Source organism: Phyllobates terribilis, unplaced genomic scaffold, assembly GCF_046119375.1.
Source record: "Phyllobates terribilis strain yellow unplaced genomic scaffold, ASM4611937v1 Scaffold_4__5_contigs__length_816908805, whole genome shotgun sequence".
NCBI classification, from domain to species: Eukaryota; Metazoa; Chordata; class Amphibia; order Anura; family Dendrobatidae; genus Phyllobates; species Phyllobates terribilis.
The window spans coordinates 548,564,385-548,579,078 of NW_027362764.1; the positions used below are offsets into that span (position 1 = coordinate 548,564,385).

Consider the following 14,694-nt stretch of genomic DNA (forward strand, 5'->3'; position numbering starts at 1 on the left):
GTAAATATAGTAAAGGCGTTTAAAAGTACAACTCGTCCCACAAAAAATAAGCCCTTACATGGCCACATTGCCCAAAAAATAAAAACGCTATGGCTCTGGGAAAAATGGGAGCAAAAAACGAAAATGCAAAAACGGAAAATCGCAAGGTCGTAAAGGGGTTAAGGAAGTATAGCCCATTTTAGTTTTTGGGAGTTTTTAGCTGAGAGAGACCAAGGGTGGAGATTTAGGCTCATCCGGGAGGCAGGAGTGGGAGTGACCCAGAGAGGTTAAGAGCCCTGCAGCTAGAGCCCAGTGTCTTTGTCCCTGGAAGGTCGCGAAGTTACATCTTGTGGGCAAAGTCCTGCAACAAAGAGAGAGGGTCCCACAAGCCTCCCATGTGGCAGCCCCTCCACCACAAGGCAGACCTTTCATCTGATTGGCAAATGACTGCTTTATATCTTTTGTACCACTACTATTGTGTTTGCATCTCGGACCATTATGAATGTATAACCCTTTGTATATAGTGTAATGTCTAGTGTGCCCTTACGGAAATTGAATATATAATTTAACCTTGGGCTGCTATTTTATCTCGATCCATGAACCCACACATCCGTTGTTCGGCTTAATCCTCATGCTACCGGGGTGAGTTTCTGAACCAATATAATTCCCGTTAGCAGACCAGGGACTTATATCTAATAGAAACTGGTGGCAGCTCTCCCAGGCAGACAAGGTTATGCTTCACTGAAGCTAGTGAAGGAGCCTCTCAGCCTGTCAGGAGTGTAAGCAAGTGTGGTGCCATGTGAGTTACTGAATGGACCACCTCTTCTCACTACCTGGTGCTTTCCTGTACCCATGTGGACAGGGGGTGGCTGTGTAGAACTGTACCAATCTGACCTTATGCATCCTTGAAGGGGTGTGGAACATCATGTTGGTGTAAAGGGCAGATCCGTATCACATGTTCCGTCTGACATAATTGTGATGTCAGGCGGGTGGCGAGGTGTGAACCTGCTGCCATTCTTCACATTGGTGGCGACAGTGGGATGCAGTGGGGTCTATCTGCTGCCATTTCTCCACACAATGGTTAAGGGCAGAGTCCCAAAACATTTGTTTATATACATACAGTACAGACCAAAAGTTTGGACACACCTTCTCATTTAAAGATTTTTCTGTCTTTTCATGACTATGAAAATTGTACATTCACACTGAAGGCATCAAAACTATGAATTAACACATGTGGAATTATATACTTAACAAAAAAGTGTGAAACAACTGAAAATATGTCTTATATTCTAGGTTCTTCAAAGTAGCCACTTTTTGCTTTGATGACTGCTTTGCACACTCTTGGCATTCTCTTGATGAGCTTCAAGAGGTAGTCTTAACAAAGTATAACAAAACGTGTATATGCAATCATTTTCTGGGAAAAATACCTCATTTCCTGGAACAATTTCAAGGTTGCCAACACTTTCATCCATCAGTATTTATATAAAGATGTTTATTAGGAAAAAAATTAATTAAAAGAATAGGCCTCTGAGCCTCAATTTGACCTCAAAATGTTACTGAAAAAGGGCAAACTAGCCAACAGTGTTAAAGAAAATTGTAGAAGAATGTTCACAAAATTCTCAAGATATTACTATCCTTAATTATGATCTTTATACAACTTTATCAGCTCATTTTATTCTTGCCTTCAATTATAAAAGAAGGCAACGCTCTAAAAGATGCTACATCTGAAAAAAAAATATTGATGGCCAGCCTTCTAAATTAGGGGATTAACTACATAAAAACTCACAAACACTAGACGGTGAGCCTAACCTTTTACTTTGCTTGGTAGCTTGGCAATCCCAACATGGCATCATGTTAGCTTATCAGGGAAACTTTCATAGTCTTCATATAATAACACAGTACCTCAAAGTGAATTATGCTTCAGAAATTGTATAAAGTTGCTTTTAGATGAATCTTCAATGGTGCTGCCAATCAGATTCTGGTTGTTGCCTTCACATTTAGTGACTAAGTCCAATTTCCCAGACGATCACCAGGCCTAATCTTGTGTAGTAACCATCACAGTCAGGAATAAGCCTATATGTTCCCGACCGCCTATCACAGAGCGAGCAAGTCCTTGCCATTCTGGTGGAGAATCTATGCACTAAATAAAAAATATTATATATATGCATATAACCTCAAGCCACAATGTATATTTTCGATTTTGAATAGGTTGGCATAATTAATCAACAAAGTCAGAAAGCAAAATATGTTTATTAGCAAAAAATAAAATGAATAGAAAGAATTAGGCCTCTGTGACTTTTATAAAAAGTTATATCCAGCTTATCTTTTATTCTTTGACAGCTTTGCTCAATGCAATTAGAGAACTAGGGCTAAAGGCAGAAGAATTCCTGTTGAGATAAAGAAAGTTATTTAACTACCTTTGAAATATTAATGTGGAAAGTTTACAAATTAGTTAAAAATACTTGATATGTCAATGACATTTTGACCAGGCAGGATCTGTGCTTGTAGGAAGAAAATGATAAAATATGACTATCTATAATTAGCTAATAGAGATGTAAACATTTATTTGTCTGGTTCACAATGCGCAAGAAAGAAAACTACTGTTTTATATTTGAGAATCAATGAAGAATAAAATTTTCTGTTAGCAATTTAAAACTATAATTGTTGGAATATGACTGGTAGGATATTTGTTTAGTTCAGAATTTAAGCTACAATAAAATGGTTTATAATAAAGTTATTTGGAGTAGAGTGAGATTTAGAGAATCCCATACATCAATTTTCATTTGCGGCAAAGAGTAAACCTTTTATCAAATGTGCATTTTATTATAACTTTAGTTATGAGAACATGCACTACTACTCTTCTCATAGTAAGCCAATAAGATTATCAACATGTTTTAGAATGTGACAAGTTCAAAAATTCTTACTTCCTGGGAAGTGGTCCAGAAGATCACCAGGCCTAATCATGTGTAGTAACCATCACAGTCAGGAATAAACCTATATGCTCCCAACCTCCTATCACAGAGGAGGCAAGACATAGCCATTTTGGTGGATAATCTATGCACTAAATAAAAATTATAGGTCAAGCACTGGCAAAAAAATAATAAATAGTCGGGTACAAAGCCTCCCAATCAGCACTCCAATATCAGAAAATAAAATATCAAACCTTTTTTCAAGCAATATGTTTATATACCCACAAAAAAGAATATAGTGGCACACTGTAAGCGCTAAGATATATGCAAACATTGAATACATGAAATTTGAACTGCATTACTTCTATATAGAAAATAATTATAAAAAGAAAGGAACTTAACGCAATTAGCCAATTAATGATAGCCCACCAGACGTGACAAAGCATACCTTTCTTTGATGGAACTCTAACCTAATACCATGCCTTTCTAGGACTTAAGGCCTATGACGCGCCCCCTGGGCCATGAGGTACCCGGTGCCGGGCCGGTAGATGCTGGGTGGATGTCACAGTGGCGGTGACCCGGTCCATGACCCAGGGCGGTCAATAAAAGGGGTTATGTATAGGGGATTTATAGAGTTTTTAGAGAGTTCGTGATGCCACCTGTGGAATGCGGCTAAAGGGAGCTGCCACTACGGAACAGTCCTCTGAAGCTGATGTTACTGCAGCAGGGATGGTGTGGCTCTCCAAGGGAAGAGCTAGCTCCAGGGCAGTGTAGATGATGTTGGTTGTGCTGGGCGTTGTAGTGCAGGGGTTGATGGCACAGCAAGAAACACAGAGACAAGGAAGTGCAGTCCTCAGGGTCTTTACTCACGGTTATTGCAGTCCAAGTTACAGACGTCAAAGTAACTTCCCGTGCCGTGCTGCGTTTACTCAGTGAGGGGCTCAGTCCACCCCCAGGTAACTCCGGAGTACATAGCAGGACCCCTTCTGTGTCTTCTCTCTGGCTGTCTCCCTGAACCTCATACCAAGTGTCCCAGTCCGGTACCTGCGGGCCTTGGCGGGCGACGTCTGTTCCGTCCCCTGGGTCCTATATAGCTACCTTCCTGGTGAGACTGGTACAGGACATGAAATACTGCAGCATCCGGTTTCTAGTTAAGACGTACAGTCTTCTGCTAGCTGAGAGACTGGTTCCCTTTGTGCAGCCTGACCCCTCCACCTCCCGATAGATGCGGGTGTACGGGTGGCCTTCTGCACGGCCCGTACCCCTAGGGTTTTTTCCTCTGGTTCCTAGAGCCTTCCTGCTCCCTCTCCTCTCCTTCTCTTCTTCCTCAGGCCTCCGTGATTAGGCCCGCTTCTGGAGCAGAGCTCCTGCAGAGCCTCTGCTCCTGTCACTTTCCTCCTCAGACTGAACTCACTTTCTAAGATGGCTTCTCTACTTATATCTTTCTTCTATGTGCTCCACTTAACTACTTCCTCCACCCACACCCGCTACATGGTTCCCCTTACCAGCTAGGTTCCCCCCACTCCAGTCAGGAAAGGGGCTCAGCAAGTACGTGGGAGGCATCTTGCCCCTCCTGCTGGCCTGGAGTGGTGTGTTGGATGCAGGTGTTAGGGTCCTGAGCTGTACTCCTTCCTTACCTGAGAGTGAGATGCCACATCTCTGGCTGAGATGCAGTACCTCTGTGGCGACCGAACCCTCAGGGGAGCCACACCTATAAATTTAAATGACGGGTAGGATTAGGACTAAGTACAAATAGCCTTAGGCTGATTGGAGGAGTGCTAATTCTGAAAAGTAGGCAGCCAAAACCTCCAATTGTACAATTGTATACTCCAAAAAGCAAAAAAATGACCAGCCCCTCTGAAGAGAATAAAGCAAGTATGAACAGGTGCAGCACCTGTATATATACAGTGTATATATATATATATATATATATATATATATATATATATATATATGTATATATATATAAATATATATATATACATATATATATATATATATATAATTAAGGTCTGAAACCTTGATCAAAGTTATCTGAGCTCATAAATCTCCATGGGTGCCCAAACTTTAGCATTGGGGCCCATTTTCCTTTTCATAATTTTTAAAATGAAAAAAAAATATATTTTTTTTTACTGCCCAAAATACAAAGGAAATTTGCCATCTTTAACTTTAGGCCTTTTAGAGATCATGTCATCTTCAACTTGCTTAAAACTGTTCACAATAACAGTAATTTTGACCAAGGGTACCCAAGCTATTAAATTCCGCTGTGTGTGTATATGTATACAGTACAGACCAAAAGTTTGGACACACCTTCTCATTTAAAGATTTTTCTGTGTTTTCATGACTTTGAAAATTGTATATTCACACAGAAGGCATCAAAACTATGAATTAACATATGTGGAATTATATACTTAACAAAAAGGTGTGAAGCAACTGAAAATATGTCTTATATTCTAGGTTCTTCAAAGTAGCCACCTTTTGCTTTGATGATTGCTTTGCACACTCTTGGCATTCTCTTGATGAGCTTCAAGAGGACCAAAATACCTACGCATTTCGGAGGCGTTCGGCTTCCTTCATCAGGGATCGACGATAGACTCTACATGCCTGGTTCCCACCGTGAAGCATGGAGGAGGAGGTGTGATGGTGTGGGGGTGCTTTGCTGGTGACACTGTTGGGGATATATTCAAAATTGAAGGCATTCTGAACCAGCATGGCTACCACAGCATCTTGCAGAGGCATTCTATTCCATCCGGTTTGCGTTTAACTGGACGATCATTTATTTTTCAACAGGACAATGACCCCAAACACACCTCCAGAAAAATCTTTAAATGAGAAGGTGTGTCCAAACTTTTGGTCTGTACTGTAAATATATATATATATACATATAAATATATATCTATCAGTAGATTCTGCCTAATCTACATATGTATGCATCAAATCTCAAAAGTCTCTCCCTTTGCATGAGAGTCTCCTATGTGCTCTTGGGGACTTGACAAGTGTGCCTAGACACTGTAAATTTTCTTCACTATGTGAAATCACCCCTGTCTTATCATGAGCCTGTAGAATATGTAAATGTTGCTTAACAGATGCTGTTAAATCTTTCTTGATCAATTTAAACATTATCTATCACTAGATTCTTTATAATTCGCGATACAATATGTTAGAGAAATGTATCCAGCCTTTTTAAATTGATGATATAGTATCTGCAATTACTACCTTTTGTGGTAGAGCATTTCGCAGTCTGACTGTCAAACTGTAAAGAACCCTCCTATTTAGATGTCCAAATCTCCTTTTCATCACATGTAATAAATGTCCCTTGGTCCTGTGTAAGGTCTTTGTAAGGAATAAATCATGTTCCAGTCCTTTGTATTGCCCACCCATGTATTTTCACATAGTAATAAGATCACCTATACAGTATGATTTTTATAAGCTAAACAAGCACAAGTTTTCTAATATCTCATTATAAGACAGATCACAGATCTTCCATCCCATGATATAATCTAGTTACCCGCCTTTGAACTGACTCTTGATTTCTGACTCAGCTGCTGCTTGACATTGAGAACTGCTGCTCAGCTAACTTGTAATCTGAATACCCAAGTCCTTCTCCTTTTCTGTAACACCAAGTATATTTCCATTTAATGTACAGTATATGCAGCAATAGGATTACTTCAGCCTGGGTGCATTAATTTATATTTATCATCATTAAACGTTATCTGCCAAGTTTCTTATCTCAATCCTTTGGTAATATTATGAAGTCTTGATCATTTTTTATTATCCTACATAGTTTGGTGTCATGAGTTGAGACTGACTCTTTACTCTCAATCCCTTCTACAAGGTCATTAATAATGAGATTAAAAAGAATTGGTACTAATTCTGATAATTGTGGTACCAGACTGGTGCCTTTAGCCCATTTAGAGAATGTGCCATGTACAACAACTCTTTGATTTGTTTCCCCCATATGGCTATATAGCCCCCATATTCACTGCTTCTGGAGCTTCTGTATTTTCATATACCTCTCATGGGAATAAATAATGACTAATAATGAGCGAGCACTAAAATGCTCGGGTACTAGTTGTTTGGGTACTCATTGCTCGGGTCGAGCAAATTGGAATGCTCGAGTGCACGATCCGAGTAACGAGCTCAATGTAAGTCTATGTGAAATTCGAGCATTTTTCCGGCGCACCTCCTTCCTCCCGGCAGTCTTCAGAGGGCCTAAAAATTGCCCAAATCGATGGGAACAGTGCTCAAATGACATGGAAAAAGCATGGGGAAGACCCCTGAAAGCATCTCTGACTCCCAGGTCACTGCTGTAAACAACGTTATCAGAGAAATAATGCCACTTTTACGGACTCACAATAAAACATACAAAAACAAAACTAAAATGGATTTTCTTGGGAAAAATATCAAGGAACATCCTTTCCAGGGTAATGACTTGTATTTAAGGTAAAATAACCAAAAACAAAAGTGCTCCTCCACACCTTAGGCTATGTTCACGCGTAGCGTTTTTAATGCGTTTTTTCACTTTTGCATTGCTTTCAAGGGTGAAAAATGCATTCACCAGGAAATGTCCTTTTACCATTTTACTACCTTATCTGGCCATGTGATGTGTGTGACATCATCAGACACATCCTGTTTCATTCATGAAGTAGAGACTCTGAAAATCACAAACACTATTTTTATAGGGCCATCAGGAAGCCCTTACTATTCTTAAAGGGCCAGCAGTTTGCTATGGTTTAATGTTCCCCTTATTAAACAGTGGGTCTCCTATACTGTTATTGTGTATGCAGTGACTGCAAAGGATGCCAAAAATTTGGATGCACCCCAATACCCCTTTGAAGAGACATAGAGGAGGGTCTCTGTAAAAAAATGTTTCCATTATAAATGAGTGGGTCTCCTATAATGGTAATGCCCTTACTGTGACTGCAAGGGCTGCCAAAATTTGGGAAAACCCCAATACCAATTTAAAGACACATAGAGCTGAGGCACAGTAACAACATGATCCCATTAGAAAGGAGCGGGTCTGCTATACATTTATAGGGTATGCAGTGAGTCCAATGGCTGCCAAAATGTAGGAAATACTCCAATAACAATTTAAAGATGCATATAGCTGGGCCACAGTAACGACATGTTCATATTAGAAAGGAGTGGGTCTCCCATACTGTTTGATAATACAGTGAATGCAACAGCTGCCAAATATTTGGAGGAACTCCAATGTCCCTTGCAAGAGATGTAGAGGTCGGAGGACATCCTGAAACAATGTTCTCATTTTTAGGAAGTGGGTGTCCCATACTGTTTGCCTATGCAGTGAATGCAACAGCAGCCAAAGATTTGGAGGAACTCTATTGTCCCTTACAAGAGACGCAGAGGTCGGAGGGCCTCCTAAAAGCAATGCTCCCATTATTAGGAAGTGGGTTTCCTATACTGTTTGCCTATGCAGTGAATGAAAGAGCTGCCAAAATTTGGAGGAACTCCAATTTCCCTTGCAAGAGACGTAGAGGTCGGAGAGCCTCCTGAAAACAATGTTAACATTATTAGGAAGTGGGTCTCCCATACTGTTTGCCTATGCAGTGAATGCAACAGCTGCCAAAAATTTGGAGGAACTCCAATGTCCCTTGCAAGAGACATAGAGGTCAGAGGGCCTCCTGTAAACAATGTTCCCATTATTAGGAAATGGGTCTCCCATTCTGCTTGCCTATGCAGTGAATGCAATAGCTGCCAAAAATTTGGAGGAACTCCAATGCCCCGTGCAATAGACATAGATATGGTGAAATGGTAGATATTGTGGTGATATGGTGGTGGAGGGTGAGGATGAGGAGAAAGAGAAGGACAAGAGCAAATAGACAAAATCAGGAAGCTTATACCCATGTCTGGGAGTGAAGACAGAGGTGCATGCGAATAGAGATAGACCTCCTAAAAAAAGACACTGTATTTGAGTTTATGCTACTATGTTATCATTCGGTGGTGTTGAGATGTCTGGCCCAATCCAGCCCTTGTTTGTTTTATTAGAGTTAGCCTGTCAGCATTTTCAGTTGACAGGCGGATGCGCCTATAGGTTATAATTCCACCAGCGCCACTAAAAACCCAGTCTGACAAAACATGAGCGGCAGGGCAGGCCAGGACCTCCAAGGCATAGAGAGCCAGTTCATGCCACGTGTTCAGCTTGGATGCCCAATAATTATAAGGCACAGAGGAATCAAGGAGGATGTTAGTACGGTAGGCAAGATACTCCCTCACCATCTTCCGAAACTCTTCCCTCTTTGGGAGAGTACTCGTGCCTCAGGGCCTGTGCAATGAGGGGTCTGAGAAAACTGTTCCAAAACTTTAACAGTGTTCCCCTGACTCTGCTGGATTGCATTTGTGTTTCTCAAACTGTGACCTCTGCCGCCAGCGTTTTCAGATGGAAATTTTTAAATAATTCCGCAACAAGGGCCTTCTCGTACTGCCCCATTTTATTAGGCCTGTCCTGCATGAGAATAAGAGACAGAAAGTTCTCCTTGTAGCATGGGTCTAGAAGTGTCACCAACCAGTAATGGCTGTCACCCAAAATTTGGAAAATGTGAGGGTCACGGGAAAGGCAGCATAACATAAATGTGTGTCACACATAAGCTATGTGTGCCAGACTGCAAAGAGGCAAGACTTTCATGTCCTCACCAAGAGGATGACTGACCATGCTCTCCTCATCCTCCTCCTCTTCCTCCTCCTCCCTGTCCTCTGACCATCCACGCTGAACAGGCGGTATGACAGTTGTGCAGGTAGTATCATCTATAGTGCAGGAAACTAGTTCCTGTTCTTTCTTTTTCTCTTCCTCCTCCTCTTCCTCATCGTCACCCAATCCATGTTGGAATGAGATGAGGCAGGGCTGTGTGGGGAGTCCTTAAATTTTTGTAGTATGGTACAGATGTCTGACATCCATGTCCACGCCTGAGGTCTTATGTGTGGAGTCTGACCTGAATACCAAAGGCCGTGTTGATGTGGGTAGTCAACAACCTACTCTCTTCTGCTCCCAAATCCTTCCCAACATCTGTAATGTAGAGTTCCAATGTGTCAGGACATCGCACAGCAGTCGGTGAGCTGGAAGCTGCAAACACTGCTGCACGGCAAGGGTGGTGGAAGCTGTGCTGACTTTCTAAAATGGCAACACAAGCGACGCACTTTGACAAGCAGATGCCACAGATCTGGGTAGGTTTTGAAAAACCGCTGAACCACAAGGTTAAGCACATGGGCCAGGCATGGTAAGTGTGTGAGCTCACCTCGCATCAGAGCTGCCACCAGGTTCCAGCCATTGTCACACATGACCATGCCTGGCTGTAGGTTCAGCGGTGTCAGCCACAAATCTGTCTGCTCTTTCAGAGCTGTCCACAACTCTTCAGCGTTGTGTGGTTTGTCACCTAAGCATATTAGCTTCAGCACAGCCTGCTGCTGCTTGGCCGAGGCAGTGCTGCAGTGCTTCCAGCTTGTGACTGATGTGGTCATTTGAGATATGGAGGCTGAAGAGGAGGAGGAGGAGGTAAAGGAGTTGTAGAATGTGGGGGCAAGCCTGATTGACCCAAGGACCACAATTCTTGGCATCAGAAGGACTTGTCCATTTGTCCGTGGTTAGGTGGACTTTCCCTGTAACTGCGTTGTTGAGGGCACAGCTAATGTTGTGGGACACATGCTCGTGTAACGCGGGTACGTCACACTGGGAGAAATAGTGGTGGCTGGGGACCGAGTATCATCTCCACAAGCCTAAAAGGCAACATTTCGAGCACAAGCAATTGTGAAATGTGTGAATTTAGCAGTGTGGCCTATGGGGCGTTAACTGCATATTTGCGCTTGCGTTCCAAGGACAGGGTTAGGGACAACAGAACGCTGTGCTGGTACAAGGACATGGACTTGCTTGCCGATGATGCTAGTTGAGAGTGTGCAACGACACATGCAGGGTGGTAGGCATCTTCGCATGCGCCATGGACAGGGGATTGGCGTGCATGCACAACAGCGACAGAAGCGTGGTGTCACCCACAGACACTTTCTATACCCTGGGGTTTGGCCCACTTAGTTGGGTGCTTTACTGCCATGTGCCTAATCATGCTGGTGGTGGTCAGGCTGCTAGTTTTGCTAGCCCTGCTGATGCTGGCCTGGCAGGTGGTGCAAATAGCCTTTTTGCGGTTATCTGCAGAGTCTTTAAAAAACAACCAGACTCGGGAAGACCTAATAGTTGTACAGGCAAGTTCCGTCGTGTTGGTGTTACAGGGAATGATTTCCCACCTTGTGTCTGGGGTCATCACACTGCTTCTTCCTACCTGTTGTGGTGCTATGCCTCCCTCCCCCTTTGTGCTGCTGTCCTCGCTCTGCATGTCCTCTTGCCAGGTTGAGTCAGTTACTATATCTTCCACTACCTCGTCTTCCACTTCTGCTCCCTAATCCTCCTCCTGACTTTCTGGCAATTGTGTCTCGTCATCATCATCATCCACCTCTTGCGACAGTAATTGCACTTTCCCACCTCTGCCTTTGTGTGACCTTGGCTGGTCAAATATTTGGGAATCGCTACACGCATTCTCCTCTTCACTCGCTTGAAGCTGGCCAGGCGAGAGGCCCGAATCTACAAATGAAAAAGTGAACAGCCCTTCTGAGTGTCCAAATGTGGGATCAGTTGTCTCCGGGCACTCAGCATGGTGGGAGAAGGAGGATCAGGGTGAGGAATATGCAGTCCAAGCTCATGACTACAGAGACTTGACCGCGTGGAAGACAGGGTGGTAGAGGTAGTGGCAAAGTGACTGCAAGCATTATCTTCTATCCAACCAACAAACTTTTGACATTGCTCTGGGTTCAATAGTGGTGTGCTGCGGTTCTCTAGCAATTGGGACAGGAAGGTCAGGTGACAAGATGTGGGTGTATGTTGTGGCACAATTTCAGCTTGCCTCGGCCTCTGCATGCACCATCACCATCACATCCACTTCCTTGTCCCTTGCCACGCACCTTGTCCATTTTAAATGGAGGACAATATGTTCCACGTTCACTAGAAATGGCTGATTTTAGAACGCAGTTATATGTGAAATATGTCTGACAGAGAACCACGGTTTTAAATAACTGGCCTGTAATTTAACCACTTTACAGCCTGTGGCGTAATGGTATGCACCAGGCTGTCACCCCCTGTTCAGCACGTGCTCCGGCGCTGAGCCCGCACTGAACCGGGCACATGTCAGCTGATTATTACAGCTGACATGTGCCCGCAACAGCTGCGGGTGGAATCGCGATCCACCCGCGGCTGTTAACATGTTAAATGCCGCTGTCAATCTCTGACAGCAGCATTTAACATCGCCTCACCGGAAGCACATCACTTACCCCGCCCATCGGTGACCCCGTCACGTGATCGCGGGTCACTGATGGGTGGGTATGACAACCTTGGGTCTGTAGCAGACCCCAATGGTTGTCATGTAAAGATCGCTATGAGCGCCATCTAGTGGTCGGCGCACATAGCACAGGAGCATTTCTGCTACATAGAGGTGATCTGCTTATCACCTCTATGTAGCAGAGGCGATCAGACAGTTGCTGCTTGTAGTCTCCTATAGAGACAATAGAAGCATGCAAAAAGTGTAAAAAAAAGTTTTTAAAAATATTAAAAAAATTTAAAAAAATATAAAAGTTTAAATCACACCCCTTTTGCCCCATTCAAAATAAAATAATAAAAAAATAAACCCCACATACACATATTTAGTATCGCCGCATTCAGAATCGCCCAATCTATCAATATAAAAAAAGAATTAATCCAATCGGTAAACGGCGGAACGAGAAAAAAATTCTAAATGCCAGAATTACGTTTTTTGGTCGCCGCACCATTGCAATAAAATGCAATAACGGGCGAACAAATCATCGTATCTACCCCAAAATAGTATCAATAAAAACTTCAGCTCGCATGCAAAAAATATGCCCTCACCCGGCCCATCCGGAAAAATGGAGACGCTGCGGGTTTTGGAAAATGGCGCCATTTTTTTTTTTTTTTGGCAAACTTTGGAATTTTTTTCACCACTTAAATAAAAAAGAACCTATTCATGTTTGGTGTCTACTAACTCGTAGTAGCATTTAGCAGTGAACGTGGTAAAAAAAAAAAAAACATCTGTGTTATTGCACTTTTTTTGCAATTTCACCGCACTTGGAATTCTTTTCCAGTTTTCCCATACACTATATGGTAAAACCAGTAATTTCGTTCAAAAGTACAACTCATCCCGCAAAAAATAAGCCCTCACACGGCCATATTGACCAAAAAATAAAAACGCTATGGCTCTGGGAACAAGGGGGGTAAAAAACGAAAATGCAAAAACGGAAAATCCCAGGGTTGAGGAGGGGTTAATAATACTATTCTTCACAAAGACAGAAAGGCTGAGATGGCTGATATTTTAACATAGTTATATGTGAGACACGTCTGACAGAGAACCACGGTTTGACACCCTGACACCCTGCAACGAAATGGAAGGCAGAAATGGCTGATTTTGGAGCACAGTTATATATGTGATATGTCTGACAGAGAACCACGGTTTGAAATAGCAGGCCTCTAATTTACTAATACTATTCTTCACAGAGACCTAGTGTGAATAGCTTGACCGACACACTGAAACAAAATGGAAGGCAGAAATGGCTGATTTTGGAACGCTGTTGTATGTGATACGTCTGACAGAGAACCACGGTTTGAAATAGCAGGTCTCTAATTTACTAATACTATTCTTCACAGAGACCTCGTGTGAATAACTTGACTGACACTGCAACGAAATGGAAGGCAGAAATGGCTGATTTTGGAACACAGTTATATATGTGAGATACGACTGACAGAGAACCACAGTTTTAAATAGCAGGCCTGTAGTTTAGTAATACTATTCTTCTCAGAAACTTAGTGTGAATAACTTGACCGACACACTGCAACAAAATGAAAATGTAAGCCAATATTTTCCATGTTCAGTTCAAATGTCTGGATTTGTATTGTTGTAATGTGGAAAAGATCTGGCTGTATTCTGCAGTGCTAACAAGCAAATGAAGCAGGAAAAATATGTGCTCTGGATTGCTTTTTAAGCAAATAATCAGGATTAAGATAAAAAAATTGGCCCTGGTCCCTGATATATGGGGCTATGTCTACAAATATCTGTAAGAACAGCAGCAGCAGCAGAAACGTGCTATGGACCCTCTATGCACTGCAGTCTGCCACATACACCGCCTGCCTAACTCCTACTATCACCACTGAAAATATGCACATGGATTAGTCCTCAGAAGAACTCTTAGTTCAGATGGATAAATAGATATATATTGTGGAATAACTATACTAACTCTAAACAAGCAAATCTCTCCTTTTCTCAGCAGCAGCTCTCCCTACTCTGCCTGATTCCGGGATAGACTGTGACGAGCATAGCAGCGCCAGGTCTTATATAGACCTGATGATGCTGTGCGGCCAGCCAGTCACTGTAATGCCCACAACCAACATGTCTACGGCATTACAGTGCATGGCAAGCAATCCCTGCATGTTCATTGACTCTCTAATGAGCGCCAAACATGCAGGGAGGGGACCCGAGTTCCCGCCCGAGCAACCCGGAAATACTCGCCGAACTTGTCGAGCATCGGGATGCTCGGGCGAGTACCGAGCAGTGGCAAGCACGTTAGCTCATCACTAATAATGACAAATATATAAATTGTTACATGGCGTGGAAATGCAAGTTTCTTGACGGCTACATGGTGACTGTGGTTTGGTTGGATGTCTCATCAAACTTGCATGTTGAAGTAAAATAGTTGACTTTGATCTGATCTTGAGAGTCAGCTTTGCTTTTTCCCTTTTCATTTCTGT

General features: G+C 42.6%; 1 protein-coding gene across 2 annotated transcripts in view; it reads left to right on the plus strand.

Moving 5' to 3' along the window:
* LOC141265646 (cadherin-19-like) overlaps window positions 1-14,694 on the plus strand; it is a 348,511-nt gene that overhangs the window by 53,020 nt on the left and 280,797 nt on the right. The window lies entirely within an intron of this gene.